Genomic DNA, 11,609 nt, shown 5'->3' with positions numbered 1-11,609 from the left:
ACTACAAGCCAATATCACTGATGAACATAGATGCAAAAATCCTCAACAAAGTACTAACAAAGAGAATCCAACAGCACATTAAAAGGGTCATACACCATGATCAAGTGGGGTTTATCCCAGGAATGCAAAGATTCCTCAATATATACAAATCTATCAATGTGATACACCATATTAACAAATTGAAGGATAAAACCATATGATTATCTCAATAGATGCAGAAAAAGCTTCTGACAAAATTCAACACCCATTTATGATAAAAACTCTGCAGAAAGTAAGCATAGAGGGAAGTTACCTCAACATACTAAAGGCAATATATGAAAAACCCATAGCCAACAGTGTTCTCAATGGTGAAAAATTGAAACCATTTCCTGTAAGATCAAGAACAAGACAAGGTTGCCCACTTTCACCACTTTTATTCAACATAGTTTTGGAAGTTTTATCTACAGCAATCTGAGATGAAAAAGAAATAAAAGGAATCAAAATTGGAAAAGAAGAAGTAAAACTGTCACTGTTTGCAGATGACATGATACTATACATAGAGAATCCTAAAGATGCTACCAGAAAACTACTAGAGCTAATCAATGAATTTGGTAAACTAGCAGGATACAAAATTAATGCACAGAAATCTCACATTCCTATATACTAATGATGAAAAATCTGGAAGATAAATTAAGGAAACACTCCCATTTACCACTGCAACAAAAAGAATAAAATACCTAGGAATAAACCTACCTAAAGAGACAAAATACCTGTATGCAGAAAACTATAAGACTGATGAAAGAAGTTAAAGATTATACAAACAGATGGAGAGATATACCATGTTCTTGGATTGGAAGAAACAACATTGTGAAATTGACTATACTACCCAAGGCAATCTACAGATCCAAAGCAATCCCTATCAAATTACCAATTGCTTTTTTTACAGAACTAGAACAAAAAATCTTAACATTTCTATGGAGACACAAAAGACCCCGAATAAGCAAAGCAGTCTTGAGAGAAAAAAACGAAGCTGGAGGAATCAGACTCCGTGACTTCATACTATACGACAAAGCTACAGTAATCAAGATAGGATGGTACTGACACAAAAATACAAAAATAGATCAATGGAACATGAGAGAAGAGATAAACCCACACACATATGGCCACCTTATCTTTGATAAGGGATACAAAAATATCCAATGGAACAAAGACAAACCCTTCAGTAAGTGGTGCTGGGAAAACTGGACAGCTACATGTAAAACAATGAAATTAGAACACTCCCTAACACCATACACAAAAATAATCTCAAAATGGATTAAAGACCTAAATATAGGACCAGACACTATAAAACTCCAAGATGAAAACATAGGAAGAACACTCTTTGACATAAATCACAGCAAGATCCTTTTTGACCTACCTCCTAGAGAAGTGGAAATAAAAACAAAAATAAACAAATGGGACCTAATGAAATTTAAAAGCTTTTGCACAGCAAAGGAAACCATAAACAAGACAAAAAGACAACCCTCAGTATGGGAGAAAATATTTGCAAATGAAGCAACTGACAAAGGATTATCTCCAAAATATACAAGCAGCTCAAACAGCTCAATATCAAAAAAACAAACAACCCAATCCAAAAATGGGCAGAAGACCTAAAAAGAAATTTCTCCAAAGAAGACATACAGATTGCCAACAAACACATGAAAGGATGCTCAACATCATTAATAATCAGAGAAATGAAAATAAAAACTAAAATGAGAGCTGGCTGGAGTGAGAACTCGATGCTGCTTACTCCAAGTCTCTGAAAAATAACTGGAGCAAACATCTTCCTCTTTAGGCTATGTGGCACTTGGAAGACATCTTGCGAGATCTTGGTTCAGGAACCCAGGCTTGGGCCAAAGTTCCTGTGGTGGGAGCTCCAAGTCCAAACCACTGGGCTAACAGAGAACCTCAGACCCCAGGGAATATTCATCAAAGTGAGGTTGCACAGAGTTTGTCATCTCAGCACCAAGACCCAGCTCTACCCAATAGCATACAAACTCCAGTGTTGGAAGGCTCAGGCCAAACCACTTGTAAGGCATGAACACAATCCCACTCATAAAAAGAAAAAAAAATGATATGGAAAAAATGTATGTCATGGATGAAGGAGCAAGGTAAAAACCTACAAGACTAAATAAATGAAGAGGAAATAGGCAATCTACCTGAATAAGAATTCAGAGTAATGATAGTAACGATGATCCACAATCTCGGAAGTAGAATGGAGGCACCAATTGAGAAAATTCAATAAATGTTTAACAAAGATCTAGAAGAACTAAAGAAAAACAAACAGAGATGAACAACAAAAAAAACTGAAATGAAAAATACACTAGAAGGAATCAATAACAGAATAACTGAGGCAGAAGAACTAATAAGTGAGCCAGAAGACAAAATGGTGAAAATAACTGCTGAGGAGCAGAATAAAGAAAAAAGAATGAAAAGAATTGAAAACAATCTCAGAGACCTCTGGGACAACACTAAACACACCAACATTTGAATTATCAGAGTCCCAGAAGAAGAAGAGAAAAAGAAAGTGTCTGAGAAAATATTTCAAGAAATTATAGTCAAAATTTTACCTAATATGACAAAAGAAATTGTCACCCAAGTCCAGGGAGCACAAAGAGTCCCATACAGGATAAACCCTAAGAAAAACAAAGACACATATTAATCAAACTAACAAAAAATAAATTCAAAGAAAAAATATTAAAAGCAGCAAGGGAAAAACAAAAAAGAACATCAAAGGAATCCCCAAAAAGTTATCAGCTGATTTTTCAGCAGAAACTCTGCAGGTCAGAAGGGAGTGGAACAATACATTTAAAGTGATGAAAGAGAAAAACCTACAACCAAGAGTACTCCACCCATCAAGGATCTCATTAAGATTCAATGGAGAAGTCAAAAGCTTTTCAGACAAGCAAAAGCTAAGAGAATTCAGCACCACCAAACCAGCTTTACAACAAATGCTAAAGAAACTTCTCTAAGTGAGAAACACAGCAGAAGAAAAAGACCCACAATAACAAACCCAAAACAATTAAGAAAATGGTAATAGGAACATACATATTGATAATAACCTTAAATGTAAATGGATTAAATGTACAAATTAAAAGACACAGGCTGGCTGAATGGATACAAAAACAAAACCCATATATATGTTGTCTAAAAGAGACTCACTATAGACATAGGGACACATACAGACTGAAAGTGAAGGGATGGAAAAAGATATTCCATGAGAATGGAAATCAAAAGAAAGGTGGAGTAGCAGTATTCATATCAGATAAAATAGACTTTAAAGTAAAGTAAAGTAAAGTAAAGTAAAGAGACAAAGAAGGACACTACATAATGTTCAAAGGATCAGTGCAAGAAGAAGAAATAACAGTTATAAATGTTTATGCACCCAAAATAGGAGCACCTCAATACATAAGGCAAATGCTAACAATCATGAAAGGAGAAATCGATAGTAACAAAATAATAGTAGAGGACTTTAACACCCCACTTACACCAATGGACAGATCATCCAAACAGAAAATGAATAAGGAAACACAAGCTTTAAATGACACAATAGACCAAATAAATCTAATTGATATTTATAGGACATACCACCCAAAAGTGGAGGAATACACTTTCTTCACAAGTGCACACAGAACATTCTCCAGGATAGATCACATCTTCAGTCATAAATCAAGCCTCAGAAAACTTAAGAAAATTGAAATCATATCAAGCATCTTTTCTTACCAGAATGCTTTGAGATTGGAAATCAATTATAGGAAAAAATAGTATAAAAATACAAATACATGGAAGCTAAACAGTGCACTACTAAATAACCAAGAGATCACTGAAGAAATCAAAGAAGAAATTTTAAAAATACATAGAAACAAATGACAACAAAACTTGATGACCCAAAACCTATGGGACACAGGAAAAGCAATTCTAAGAGGGGAGTTTATAGCAATTCAATCTTACCTCAAGAAACAAGAAAAATCTCAAAAGCAATCTAACCCTACACTTAAAACAACTAGGGAAAGAAGAACAAAGAAAACACAAGGTCAGTAGAAGGAAAGAAACCATAAAGATCAGAGCAGAAATAAATGAAATAGAGACAAAGAAAACAGTAGCAAAGATCAATAAAACTAAAAGCTGGTTCTTTGAGAAGATAAAAAAAATTGATAAACGCTTAGCCAGACTCATCAAGAAAAAAAGGGAGAGGACACAAATCAATAAAATTAGAAATGAAAAAGGAGAAACCACAACAGACACTGCAGAAATACAAAGGATTATAAGAGACAACTACAAACAACTATATGACAATAAAATGGACAACCACAAACAAATGGACAAATTGTTGGAAAAGTAAATTTTCCAAGACTGAACCAGGAAAATTAGAAAATATAAACAGACCTATCACAAGCAATGAAATTGTATCCATAATTTAAAATCTTCCAACACACAAAAGTCCAGGACCAGGTTTCACAGGTGAATTCTATGAAACATTTAGAGAAGAGCTAACAGTCATCCTTTTCAAATTCTTCCAAAAAATTCAGAGGGAGAAACACTCTCAAATTCATTCTATGAAACCACCATCACCCTGATACCAAAACCAGAAAAAGATATCACAAAAAAGAAAATTATAGACCAATATCACTGATGAATGTAGATGCAAAAATCCTGCACAAAACACTAGCAAACAAAATCCAACAGCACATTAAAAGGTTCATATATCATGATAAAGTGGGATTTATCCCAGGGATGTAAGGATTTTACAATATCCACAAATGAATCAGTGTGATACACCACATCAACAAAGAAGAAGAAAAACCATATGATCATCTCAGTAGATGCAGAAAAACTTTTGACAACATTCAACACCCATGTATGATAAAAACTTTCCAGAAACTGGGCATAGAGGGAAGCTGTCTCAACATAATAAAGACCATATATGACAGACCCACAGGAAGCATCATATTCAGTGGTGAAAAACTGAAAGCATTTCTACCAAGATCAGGAAAAAGACAAGGATGATCACTCTCATCACTTTTATTCAACATTAGTTTGGAAGTCCTAGCCACAGCAATCAGAGAAGAAAAACAAATAAAGGAATACAAATTGGAAAAGAAGTAAAACTGTCACTGTTTTCAGATGACATGATTCTATACATAGAGAACCCTAAAGATGCTACCAGAAAACTACTAGAGCTAATCAATGAGTTTGGTAAAGTAGCAGGATACAAAATTAATGCACAGAAATCTCTTGAATTCCTATACACTAATGATGAAAAATCTGAAAGAGAAATTAAGGAAACACTCCCATTTACCATTGCAACAAAAAGAATAAAATACCTATTTATTAGGTAGGAATAAACCTACCTAAGGAGACAAAAGACCTTTATGCAGAAAAGTATAAGACACTGATGAAAGAAATTAAAGATGATACAAACAGATGAAGAGATATACCATGTTCTTGTATTGGAAGAATCAACATTGTGAAAATGTCTATACTGCCCAAAGCAATCTACAGATTCAAGGAAATCCCTATCAAACTATGAATGATATTCTTCACAGAATTAGAAGAAAAAATTTTACAATATGCATGGAAACACAAAAGACCCCGAATAGCCAAAGCAATCTAGAGAAAGGAAAATGGAGTTGGAGGAATCTGGCTCCCCTACTTCAATCTATACCAAAAAGCTAGAGTAGTCAAGACAGTATGATACTGCCACAAAAACAGAAATATAGGTCAATGTACAGGATAGGATGCCCAGAGATAAACTCATGCACATATGGGTGCCTAAATTATGCCAAAGGAGGCAAGAACATGCAATGGAGAAAAGACAGTCTCTTCAATAAGTGGTGCTGGGAAAACTGGACAGCTACATGTAAAATAGTGAAATTAGAACACTCCCTAACACCATACACAAAAATAAACTCCAAATGGATTAAAGACTTAAATGTAAGACCAGACACCATAAAACTCTAAGAGGAGAACAGGAAAAACACTGTTTGACATAAACTACAGCAAGATATTTTTTGACTCACCTGCTAGACTAATGGAAATAAAAACAAAAATAAACAAACGGGACTTAATTAAATTTAAAAGCTCTTGTGGTCCCATATTGAACTCGAGTTGGAAGAGGCGAGTCTGGTCTCAAAATGGAGGTAAAACTGCCACCCGGCCACCCCCAGCCTGACTCCGGCCGTCGCCACCACCACCGGGGGGAAGAGGGCCATGATCCAAAGGAACCAGAACAGTTGAGAAAACTGTTTATTGGTGGTCTGAGCTTTGAAACTACAGATGATAGCTTAAGAGAACATTTTGAGAAATGGGGCACACTTACAGATTGTGTGGTGATGAGAGACCCCCAAACAAAACGTTCCAGGGGCTTTGGTTTTGTTACTTACTCTTGTGTTGAAGAGGTGGATGCAGCAATATGTGCTCGACCACACAAGGTTGATGGGCGTGTAGTGGAACCAAAGAAAGCTGTTTCTAGAGAGGATTCTGTAAAGCCTGGTGCCCATCTAACAGTGAAGAAAATTTTTGTTGGTGGTATTAAAGAAGATACAGAAGAATATAATTTGAGAGACTACTTTGAAAAGTATGGCAAGATTGAAACCATAGAAGTTATGGAAGACAGGCAGAGTGGAAAAAAGAGAGGATTTGCTTTTGTAACTTTTGATGATCATGATACCATTGATAAAATTGTTGTTCAGAAATACCACATTATTAATGGGCATAATTGTGAAGTGAAAAAGGCCCTTTCTAAACAAGAAATGCAATCTGCTGGATCACAAAGAGGTCGTGGAGGTGGATCTGGCAACTTTATGGGTCGTGGAGGAAACTTTGGAGGTGGTGGAGGTAACTTTGGCCGTGGTGGAAACTTTGGTGGAAGAGGAGGTTATGGTGGTGGAGGTGGTGGCAGAAGAGGTAGTTATGGAGGAGGTGATGGTGGATATAATGGATTTGGAGGTGACGGTGGTAACTATGGCGGTGGTCCTGGTTACAGTAGTAGAGGAGGCTATGGTGGTGGTGGACCAGGATATGGAAACCAAGGTGGTGGATATGGTGGCGGTGGTGGAGGATATGATGGTTACAATGAAGGAGGAAATTTTGGAGGTAACTATGGTGGTGGTGGGAGCTATAATGATTTTGGAAATTATAATGGATGACAGCAATCAAATTATGGACCCATGAAGGGGGGGCAGTTTTGGTGGAAGAAGCTCGGGAACTCCCTATGGTCATGGTTATGGATCTGGTGGTGGAAGTTGTGGATATGGTAGCAGAAGGTTCTAAAAACTCAGAAGAAAAGGGCTACAGTTCTTAGCAGGAGAGAGAGCGAGGAGTTGTCAGGAAAGCTGCAGGTTACTTTGAGACAGTCGTCCCAAATGCATTAGAGGAACTGTAAAAATCTGCCACAGAAGGAACGATGATCCATAGTCAGAAAAGTTACTGCAGCTTAAACAGGAAACCCTTCTTGTTCAGGACTGTCATAGCCACAGTTTGCAAAAAGTGCAGCTATTGATTAATGCAATGTAGTGTCAATTAGATGTACATTCCTGAGGTCTTTTATCTGTTGTAGCTTTGTCTTTTTCTTTTTCTTTTCATTACATCAGGTATATTGCCCTGTAAATTGTGGTAGTGGTACCAGGAATAAAAAATTAAGGAATTTTTAACTTTAAAATAAATAAATAAATAAATAAATAAATAAATAAAATAAAAAAATAAAAGCTCTTGCACAGCAAAGAAAACCATAAACAAGATAAAAAGACAAACCTCAGAATGGGAGAAAATGTTTGCAAATGATGCAACTGACAAGGGATTCATTTCTAAAATATACATACAGCTCATGGAGCTCAATATCTAAAAAACAAACAATCCAGTTAAAAAATGGGTGGAAGACCTAAATAGACATTTAACCAGGGAAGACATACAGATAGCCAAGAGGCACATGAAAAGATACTCAACATCACTAATTATTAGAGAAATGCAAATCAAAACTACAATGAGGTATCAACTCATGCCAGTCAGAATGGCCATTATCCAAAAATCTAGAAACAATAAATGCTGGAAAGGGTGTGGTGAAAAAGGAACCCTCCTGCCCTGTTGGTGGGAATATAAATTGATAAAACCACCATGGAAAACAGAATGGAGGTTCCTTAAAAAACTAAAAATAGACCTACCATATAACCCAGCAATACCACTACTGGACATATACCCTGAGAAACCATAATTCAAAATAAGACACATACCACAGTGTTCATTGCAGCACTATTTACAATAGTCAGGGCATGGAACCAACCTAAATGTCCATTGACAGATGAATGGATAAAGAAGATGTGGCACATATATACAATGTAATATTACTCAGCCATAAAAAGAAACAAAACTGAGTTATTTGTAGTGAGGTGGATGGACCTAGAGTCTGTCATACAGAGTGAAGTAAATCAGAAAGAGAAAACCAAATACCATATGCTAACACATATATATGGAATCTAAAAAAAAAAAAAAGTGAACCTAGTTGCAGGGCAGGAATAAAGTGGTAGACATAGAGAATGGACTTGAAGACATGGGGTGGGAGGGCAAAGCTGGAGCTAAGTGAGAGTAATTCAACATATATACACTACTGAATGTAAAATAGTTCACTGATGGGAAGCAGCAGCATAGCACAGGGAGATCAGCTCAGTGTTTTGCAATGACCTAGAAGGGTGGGATATGAAGGATTAGAGGGAGGCTCAAGAGGGAGGGGATATGGGGGGACATGTGTATGCATATGCCTTATTCGCTTTGTTGTGCAACAGAAACTAACACAGTGTTGTGAAGAAATTATACTCCAATAAAGATCTATTTTAAAAAAGAACTACAATGAGGTATCACTGCACATTGGTCAGAATGGCCATCATCAAAAAATCTACAAACAATAAATGCTGGAGAGGGTGTGGAGAAAAGGGAACCCTCTTGTACTGTTGGTGGGAATGTAAATTGATACAGCCACTATGGAGAACAGTATGGAGGTTCCTTAGAAAACTAAAAATAGAACCACCATACGACCCAGTAATCCCACTACTGGGCATATACCCTGAGAAAACCATAATTCAAAAAGAGTCAAGTACCACAATATTCATTGCAACTTTATTTACAATAGCCAGGACATGGAAGCAACCTAAGTGTCCATTGACAGATGAATGGATAAAGAAGATTTGGCACATATATACAATGGAATATTACTCAGCCATAAAAAGAAACAAAATTGAGTTATTTGTAGTTAGATGAATGGACCTAGAGTCTGTCATACAGAGTGAAGTTAAGTCAGAAAGAGAAAAACAAATACCAGATGCTAACACATATATATGGAATGTAAAAAAAAAAAAATGGTTCTGAAGATCCTAAGGGCATGACAGGAATAAAGACCCAGATATAGAGAATGGACTTGAGGACACAGGGAGGGGGAAGGGTAAGCTGGGACAAAGTAAGAGAATAGCATTGACATATATACACTACCAAATGCAAAATAGATAGCTAGTGGGAAGAAGCTGCATAGCACAGGGAGATCAGCTCAGTGCTTTGTGTCCACCTAGAGGAGTGGGATAGAGAGAGTGGGAGGGAGGTGCAAGAGGGAGGGGATATGGGGATATATGTATACATATAGCTGATTCACTTTGTTATACAGCAGAAATTAACACAACATTGTAAAGTAATTATACTCCAATAGAGATGTTAAATTTTTTTTAAAAAGCCTTTAAAATGCTCAGAACAAAAGCAAGGAAACATTATCAGAACCAGAAAAAAATTGGACACAATACAAGATTTAGGTACATAGTAGCTACTGAAGGACTTACAACATTGGTTAGGAGCAGTGCTGCATCCTCAGTAGATTGCTATACTCCACAGGTTTATCCCAGTCCCCAACTCCATTTTGTCTTCATTTATTGCTCTAGCATTTTTCTTCTTTCACAGCCAAATTTCTAATCCTCACCTTCCATGTGCTTCTCAACAGTGCAATGTGGTTTTCCAATCCTAGTCACTCCCCTGACATTGCTGGCACCAAGTTCATTAAACATCTCCCTTTTTAAGACTTTATCTTGCTTAAATTCTTGGTGTCATTTGACAAAATCCACCGCTATTTCTCATTTGAAATTCTTTCTTTTCTTGGTTTTCCTTGGTTTCCACCACGTTACGTGCTCCTAGGTTTCTTCTTAACTCTGTAGCTATGCTGTATCAGGTTCCTTTGTAAGCCCAACTTACTTTAAATCACTGAGATATCAGTGCCTCTCAGGGTTCTTCCCTGGGCTCTCTCCTCTCATCTCCCCTGCTCTCTTCATTATACCTGCTCTCTCTAGGCAAATTTATTCACTCCCCTGGTTTCAGTGATATTTCCAGACCCTCATATTGTACTCCTATTGAACTTGGATATCCCACCATCTGCTCAAACCTCCCAAAGTGAATTTCCCCTCCCTCAGGAACCTGCTCCCTCCCCATCTCCAATACCCTCTTGTTGAGGCTAGAAATCCACAGTTTCTCCTCAACTCTTTAGTCCTTCTTCCTCCCTCAAACTTTCAATCAATCAAAAAGTATTACTGATTCAAATTCCTCATTATCTCTCTAATCTCACTTCTCTTCTTCCCTATGTCTACAACCATAGATTTTGCCACCATCATCCAGCAACTTCTTAACTGATCCCTTGTCCCTGGTCTTGTCCCTTCAGATTCCCCATACTGCAACCAGAATGGTCTTTCCAAAATAAAGCTATATAATTACCCCTCTGTTTAAAACCTTTGAAGACACCAGAATCTGCTTGAGGATAAATTTTAAACCCATTAACATCGTTCTGAAGACCATTCAAGATCTGGTCCCTAGAACATTTCCAGTCTCTTTTCATCCCACTCCATTCTTTTCCCATGTGTCTTATTGTTTCTCATGTCTACATTACCAGGTTTAAGAGCTGCCATATAGTCTCTCCTGACAATTTGGTGGAGTAGAAGGCCTTGAGCTCAACTGATGAAAACACCAAAATCACAACTAACTGCTGAACAACCATCAGAAAAAGGACTGGAACCTACCAAAAAATATATTCTACTTCCAAAGACAAAGAAGAAGCCACAACCAGATGGTAAGAGGGGCACATTTGCGATACAGTCAAATCCCGTACCCACCAGGTAGGTGACACACAAACTGGGAAATAATTATATTGCAGATGTTCTCCCACAGGAGTGAGAGATCTGAGCCCCTCCTCAGTCTCCCCAGTCTGGGGGCCTGGCATCAGGAGGAGGAGCCCCCAAGACCATTTGGCTTTGAAGGCCAGAGAGGCTTCATTGCAGGAACTCTACAGGATGAGGGAAACAGAAACACCACTTATGAAGGATGCACACAAGGTCTCATGTGCACTGGGACCCAGGGGAAAAGGCAGTAACTTCATGGGAGCTTGGACCAGACATACCTACTGGTCTTGGAGGGTCTCCTGTGGAGGCAGGGGGTGACTCTGGCTCACTGTGGGGACAAGGACACTGGTGGAAGAGGTACTGGGGAGTACTCATTGGCATGAGCTATCCTGGAGGCTTCCATTTTGACACCAAGATCTGCCCCCCCCTGTAGATTTCAGTGCCAGAAAACCTCAG

At 37.6% G+C, this 11,609-nt stretch overlaps 1 pseudogene across 1 annotated transcript; it reads left to right on the top strand.

Annotated features, from left to right (window-relative positions):
• Positions 1-6,127: 6,127 nt before the first annotated feature.
• LOC308611963 (heterogeneous nuclear ribonucleoprotein A3-like) lies at positions 6,128-7,676 on the top strand (annotated as a pseudogene). The gene has a single exon. The product of its transcript is annotated as a heterogeneous nuclear ribonucleoprotein A3-like (transcript).
• Positions 7,677-11,609: the final 3,933 nt, after the last annotated feature.

This window comes from Mesoplodon bidens, assembly GCF_964165515.1.
Source record: "Mesoplodon bidens genome assembly, chromosome: 2".
Classification (NCBI taxonomy): domain Eukaryota; kingdom Metazoa; phylum Chordata; class Mammalia; order Artiodactyla; family Ziphiidae; genus Mesoplodon; species Mesoplodon bidens.
The sequence above is the reverse complement of the archived record's forward strand: the minus strand, read 5'-3'. Positions and strand labels throughout refer to the sequence as shown.